This window comes from Ailuropoda melanoleuca, chromosome 7, assembly GCF_002007445.2.
Source record: "Ailuropoda melanoleuca isolate Jingjing chromosome 7, ASM200744v2, whole genome shotgun sequence".
Classification (NCBI taxonomy): Eukaryota; Metazoa; Chordata; class Mammalia; order Carnivora; family Ursidae; genus Ailuropoda; species Ailuropoda melanoleuca.
Genome location: NC_048224.1, coordinates 91,919,047 through 91,926,717, shown reverse-complemented (window position 1 = coordinate 91,926,717; position 7,671 = coordinate 91,919,047). Strand labels below are relative to the sequence as shown.

General features: G+C 35.3%; 1 pseudogene; it reads left to right on the top strand.

Moving 5' to 3' along the window:
- The first annotated feature begins 758 nt into the window (after positions 1–758).
- LOC100479111 lies at positions 759–1,239 on the top strand (annotated as a pseudogene).
- Positions 1,240–7,671: the final 6,432 nt, after the last annotated feature.

The window sequence follows — 7,671 nt, the reverse complement described above, 5'->3', positions numbered from 1 at the left end:
ATATGTGTGAGTATGCAATTTGCACCTTCCAATCCAGACCTTCTAATGGTTGGATATCATCAAGTGGCCTCTATTACGACACATGAAACAGTAGGATTATGCAGCAGATCTTTGCTGGAAGTTCTGACCCACAAAATTTGTGTGATACAGTAGAATGGTTGTAGGAGTTTTACCACTAAGTTTTGTGGTCCTTTGTTCCACAGCAATAGGTACCTGGGATGTACACCTTCTCCTTTAAAGATCAATCTTTAACAGATAAAATTATGGCAAGGAGAAATGAAGTGATTTGTAGAAGTTTATGCAATAATGTAGGGGGAGAATTGCAGTGCAAAACCAGAGCCCATATCTTCCTCTTATTTCCACCATACCTCATTGTCCTAATGAAGTGTATTTTTTTCTGTAATGCTATCTTACAATGTTTAGAAATCAAGTAATCAACTTTATGAAAGTCTAACGTGCTTCTTTTAAGTCCTTCTGTTTCTCTCCTTTTACCTGATTGTCTTCTCCTATTTAATGTTTTGAGACTCTGCCCACATATGAAGATAATAAACATAGGTGAATTCTAATTTTTAGTGGACTTCAAAATAGAAATGCAGGGTGGCCTGAAGACAGTAATTTTGAATCACGGGCACCTGAGATTACAGCTTTTCTGTTTTAACAACAGCTGCGCTATCTGAAGTGACACTCATTTTCTAACTTCTCTTGATAAGACTGTGAGAAATTAGTAACAGTATTTCCTGAAACTATCAAGACAAAAAATGTCAGTGACATTGAATACAGATGTAAGTGGTATTAAAATAGAAGGCTTCTGTGATAGGACACACAAAACTTGTGAGAATTTTTTTGGCTCTTAGTATCAATAATTACTACAATGACTGTATATTGCATAGAAATATCAAGGGTGTTATGGTTGAAACAGGACATCTGACAGGTCAAGGAAGATGAGGTAACAGTATCTGGGGCAAGAAATTTGAGGATGAATATAGCAACTTTCTTAAGCACAATGTTAGAGGTGTTTTATCTCCGGCTAATAACAGCCCAAACACCAGTGGATTTCAGTTCTTCACCTATGGCAGTCACATTTGGACATGAAATATACAGTATTTATAAAGGTAATAGATTTTCTGAAGACTCCAAATGAATTACAGAAGTTACCAGTGAATGAGAAGACATGTCGACCTCTCAATGATGTGCACATTAAGGACTTAACTATTTTACACCAATCCATTTGTGCAGTAGCTGTAGCAGACCTGCAAACTAAGGAAAACACCTATTGTGGTTTATGCAGTTGTAATTATGTCAAGAGACTGTATCAGCCTTCTGCTTGTTTACAGCTAAAATCTCCTGAATTGGTAGTACCAAAGGGACCCAACGGCTTTTACTCCTACTACTAGAGCATTTTCTTTGCCAAAACTATTATCGGATGTATTTCTTTTAGTTTGATTTTTAAAAATCTTCTGTCTAGTTTTTTGTTATGTATACACATAAACATTCATTTAAAAAAATAGAAGTACATTATTTCTGTGATAAAGACTTAATCCCCTACCTATTTCTCGGCCCCCATTCACTGTCATCCCTTACAACTAGTCGAAAAGCACTTAATTTCGCACTGCCTTCTGAGCTATAGTCAATCCAACCCCAGGATCAAGAAAAACTTTATTCAGAGAAAGTTACAAGTTCCAAGCCAGGATCAAGAAAGACTTTATTTACAAGTTCCAAGCCAACGGATCTGCATTTCTACACTGAGGTAACTTTTTGATAACTGCACTCTTTTCTTGTGATCACTTCTCCTTCCAAGTTCTGTTTTTGAGATGAAGTCATCCTATATTCTGTATCAAGTAACTGAGTCTCTGTCCCTTGTTTAATCTCATGCCTGGGTCCTTGTTTGGATTTCCTGCACATTTCCCCTATTCATCCAGGATTGTGTCCTATTCTGTTCTTGGAGATTCTATATTCTAATCTTGTTATGAAATTTTAGCCTTGCAGTGGGAATTATGCCACTTCTCTACAATTTCTTTGGTGTCCCTGTAATCCTCTCTAGAATCTTTGCTTTAGTACTTAGCTGCCTTAACTTAGTTTTGAGTTACTTAACACCTAACTATTACACTCTTGCTGGTATTCCTGGACACCGGTGTGATGGCCTGCCTATCTATCCACCTGTCATGACCCATTATTGTTTAGTGCTCACCATTGTATTCTCCAGATAAAATGCTTTGCCTGTCTGGCTGGATTTCCATCACTCGATTCTTGTTCAATTTGCAAGAACTGATTTTATCTCCGTGTTGGCTTTTAATCTTCCACTTGCATCCAACTTAAGCTCTTTCTGCCACTACCAAGTCCTATATTGGTTAGAGGAGGACAGCTGCCAGACAATAACTAATAGAGAGGCAGTTATGTTGCTCTAATAATTAAAAATGCATTGTAAATCAGTTGTTCTAATATAGTTTTAATAAAAATTTACTTCTTTTAATAACTTAGAAGAAAATACTTGTGTTATTCTTTCTCTTTGGTCTTTGAGAAGAATAATAAATGAAGGCCACAGATTCAGAAATTGCATCTCAATGTTTTTAATATGTGCGTATTTACAAAGGTCACTTTTTAAGTGAAAGGGGTAGTTTTTATATTTGCCTCTAAATAATAGAATTCTCACAGTGGAAAAATGCAACATACCTATTTATATATAAAGCCACAGCTTTTCTCTGTGATGCAGTGAAATAAAGCATATGACCAGGATGTGTGTAATGTTTTTATTTAAAATTAATAATGCTGACCTGGATTTTTAACCAAGGACTTAATATGACTAATATATATATATATCTTAACTATCATAATCATTTACAAAGCAAAAAAAAAGTTGCAAGTTTTTAAGATGTTCTTCATTATATTGTATGGACTAAGTATTCGTCTTGGTCCTATTAAGAAATAGAGCCACACAGTAATTTAAATAGGGGAAGTTTAATATTAAGAATTATTAAGCTATGATAAAATCATAACTATAAAGATGAAAAGAGTGTGTTCTAAAGGGCTCCTCCACCTTCTCCTAGAGCAAAGGAAATGTACCAAAGAAGGACATATTTAGAATATATTCCAACCCCTGCCAGGATAGTGTTCAGACCGAGTTTGAACAGTGACATTTGTTGGATTGCCTGAGTTAAAGCTAGTTTATAGATATCAAGCAAGAGGAAAAATTAAATAAAAAAAGAAAAAGAAAATAAGAACCTCTGGACTGGGGCTGCATGCTCGCTGAGGAATTGTGTGCTCTGGATGCACAGATGGAGCAGGGCAACACCAACTGTTTCTACACAACGGCCCTTTGCCTGACAGTGTGGCAAGAGCAAGAAAAAACAAAATACCATTTATCCTAACCAGGAAAGACACTCCCCCTGCAGTATCTCTCCAGCGCCTTCTATTGACAAAATTTAAAATCATACTCACCATTAGGGAGAAAACGCGGGAAGTGTCCCCCTATCATTGAGAACAAACATACTGAAGAGAGAATTTGGGTTTGTGAGGCTACACTGATAACTGCCATAGTCATCACATAAGCTATGTCACTAGGCTGTAAATGTACATTAAACACAAAATAAAACCACTCTTTTGTGCCATGTATTTGTCCTGTATTATCACAATCAGTGTGCAATAAAAATTAGTAATAATTATAAATATGTTCACATTTAAAGACATTTAGGTGGATACTATTGGTGCTGTAGATATTTTGAGAAGTTTCCCTCCAAATTGAAACTGATAAAATCTTTGTTCTAGATAAGCTTGCCTCTGCTCTCGGAAACAGCAAAATTATTCCATGGACTTTATATCAATCTTTTTCTTTTCTTTTTTTTTTAAAGTACTCTCTATGCCCAGCGTGGGGCTTGAGCTCAAGTGTCCAAGATCAAGAGTCACATGTTCTACCAAATGAGCCAGTCAGGCACCTCTACAACAATCTTATGTTTGGCTTTATTATATATAAAAGATAGACTTCTGTGTCTTCCTTTCTTATTTTATTTTCCATGTTATTCTTCAGATACATGGCAGTGGCAATAATACACACAAATAAATGCTAAACTGTGATGTAGCATACAATCAATGTCCACACATTGTTTTCAAGGGAAGCCATAGGCAACCATATTGGCCTGAGTGGCTAGAGTCACATGTAATCTTTCTGTGCTCAGAACAATATATATTTCTTGTTCCAACACTGGCAAATAGGACCATACAAGACAGTAGGCATTTGTTGCACTATACAAAATAAAAATAATTCTAAAGAATCTGACCCCTTCTTGGCTATCCAAAATTTTTCTGAATGGGAGATTGAATCTCTGCTGGAAGAATGTTTGTCACCATGCTGAATGCGAACCCCTTTTACCTTCTTGTGTAACAATGCATTGACTAATTTAATGTAGTTTTTCCATCACCAAAAAGTAAAAAAAAAATTATTTATATTGGTGATCATTAACATAATGCTTTTTTTTTAAGTCAAAGCTTTGTTCCTAGTGCTTTAATCTCCCAGAAGCAACTGGAACTCATCCTAGAATTAAATTTGTGCTCCTTACATCCATACGAGCTAAGTGGTTTTGTTCTAGAAGTTAGCCCAGGTTACCAGTTAAAGGTATGCAGTCTGGAGTCAAAACTTAGAACTTTGCAATTGAATTTTAGGTTATCTATTTATTTATTCATCTACTTACTCTTTCAGCCAATAATGAAGCCCTGTGCTACATCATGAGGAGTGAGCAAGACAGACTCAATCCCTGCCCTCATAGAACTTACATTCTAGCCCAGAATAGACAGCCACTAAATAAATAAATATCAACTGAGTTACTGAAAATTTTGGTAAGTAGTTTGAAGAAGTGTACTGTATACTATGAAAGGTGGAAGGGAAGTCTAATCTCTCTTGCAGGTTAGGGAAGTCTTGCTTGAGGAAATTACACTTGACTGCAGGTTTGAAAAATGACCAGCAATTGATAAAGGTGGGGGGTGTGGAGTCATGGGTTTGGGAGAGTTGTCCAGGTAGAAGGAGAGAACCTTGAGAAAGCCCTTGAAGCATGGAACAGCCTGAAGTGACAGAGACCTGAAAGGAAAATAGCGTTCTCAAGAGGACATACTGTAAGAAGAGTTTGGTGATGAGGCAGGGGATTCAACACACAGTATTTAAAATTATTTTAGAAGTTATCAGGTGTGACAAACCTCACTGAACCTCAGTTTCTCCTTCTATAAAATGAAAAAAAATAATGCCTCTGTTTCAGAAATGTTATAAAGATAAAATAATAGAACATTTACAAAGTCTTTGGCACATAGTCTTGCCAGACTAAGCAGTCTGAGTATTTACAACAGCAGTGTCTTTCTAGTCATTTTTCTAATCTATAACTTCTGCATAATTTCAACTCTAATCATAAATTTTTAAAGATAGAATTTTACATCTTAGATTTTTAAAATAAATCTTATCATTATTTATATATTTAGAAGTGACTACATGTTAGAGAGATGAGGAAGATACTATAAATATAAATAAGTTTAAATATATATACATATGTGTGTGTGTATATATATATATATATATATATAACTAGAATGTGTGTATTTTGGAACACAGGTGCTCAAATAATTCAGTAAATAAATAATATAGACTTTAGTTTGAAGAATTACAACCTTAGGCATTTTCCTGTTAACATATTTCTACTTTCTCCTAAAACCATGGAAAACACAATTTAACCATGTGGCATCTTTTGTGACTTTCTTCATTGGATTAGCAAAACTGCTTGAGTTTTAAGGTGCTTTCCAATATTCAATTAAGTAAACTTGGAGGTAAGAGAAAAAATAATGGGCCCTCTTGCACCTCTTTTGGAGGAACACTAGGCCTAGTTGTCAAGGTAACTTGACCTCATTTTCAAGGTGAAGGAGACCACCATAGGAAGGTGTCCTGGTGCCCAACAGTTCCTCAGTAAGCATTTTATTCTTTAAAGTGTTGTCAGAAGCAAGCTTCAAGTGGACATATTGTTTTTCACTTTTACTTTTTTAAATAAAAGTTATAAAAAGCTCTTTGAACATCATTTTTTTTAACCTCTGTATTTATATTTTTCCCTCAGAGAGCATTTTAAATGGTATGTTCTTATTATTCCCTTTCTCCCATTAGATTTGTTTCTCAAGAGCATTATTCTTTTACTTTATGTTTTACACAAGAAACTGACAGCTCTGGCCTTGCTAAAAGGATCCATTGTCTGCTTTTTTCTGATGAAAACACTTGTCCAATGTTCCATTGACCTTTTGAATTTTCCCTCTTTACTTCTTCTGTATCCTGGTTGCAACATAAGCTTTCTTTTCCCAATAACCCACAAGAAAATACACGAATGATAATGGATACAAATGTCAGAAACATGAAAAACAGGTGCTAAGAGTTGGGCCTGTACCACTGTGAAAGTCTAACCCCTGGTGTTCTGAGAGTAAAAATATCTAGCATGCCTTCCAAAAAAAATTGAAGAAGAAAACTTTTCAGAGATATTTATTGAGCTATTAGGATGATCAGAGCAACGTCTTTCTCTACTAGAGGGAAGGAATCATGTATATATATTTGGGGGGCAAAATCTATTTACGGCCAAGCCAAAGAACCAAATCTCAGAAATAATCTGATCAAGCCTGTCATTTACAGCCTTTCAATGATTTGAACAAGGGTACTTGAGTGGTGGAACTGGAAAAATGCCAGGCCTATGATACTGTAGAGAAGTCTTTCACAGAGCATGCTATGGCTGCCTCATTTAAGAAAATGACTACCCTGTTTGCCTTTCAGGCTTTTTTTGTTTTTGTTTTTTGTTTGCTTATTTTGTGTTAATTTTTTACAGTGGAACCCTCTATGGTAATGCTAATGGAAAATTACTAAGTTTTGAAGGGAACCCTAAGCTACAATTAATTGATAAAAACTATGCCTTTTCCTGTTTGAGTATTATGGGATGCCATGGAAATGACTGTACTGACAAGTAAAAATTAAAAGTGGCTTAATTCTCTACTATGAAAATAAAGGAAGAGATTACTCCTTCTCCCCCAATTTTCTTACAGCATTTAAGTTCAGAAAACTTGTAACTAAGTACTTCTCATTTCTTTGAAATGTGTATAAACCTTTAGAAACCTAGACAAGTCTTTCGTCAGCTTTATGACCCAGAAATGTTTTTGTCAAAGACCCAGGAGCCAGCTTTTTGAAATGTAAACATCAAGGGAGAGTGTATCACTATTTCCCAGTTTCTGTGGAAGGATAGGAGTTTAATTTTCGTGGGTGTCTTCTTCCATGTTGGAAAACTACCTCCTGCTACAAACATATGAGAAATTTGTTTTTCTTCTAGTAGTCAATTAACTAACACAGATGATCACCTCAGTTACCAGGTAAAGGTGACAAATGGTACTGTCGAATCCCCTTATTTAAGGACTTATTCCTGTTTTTCTTGAAAACATGTACATATGAATTACACCTCCTTGGCTATGTAAGGGGATGAATATTCTTTCTGTCTTTGTGATCTCTTAATGGAGTACCTGTTACACATATCACATTCTGATTTAATACTTATTCATTAATAAAGTATACTCTTTCTCTACAGCCTTTATGGAGAAGCTTTCTGGGTGGGAGAAGATTTTATTTTTAATTATATTTCCCCAACACAATATGATTTAAAAATACCTTTAAAATGGGTA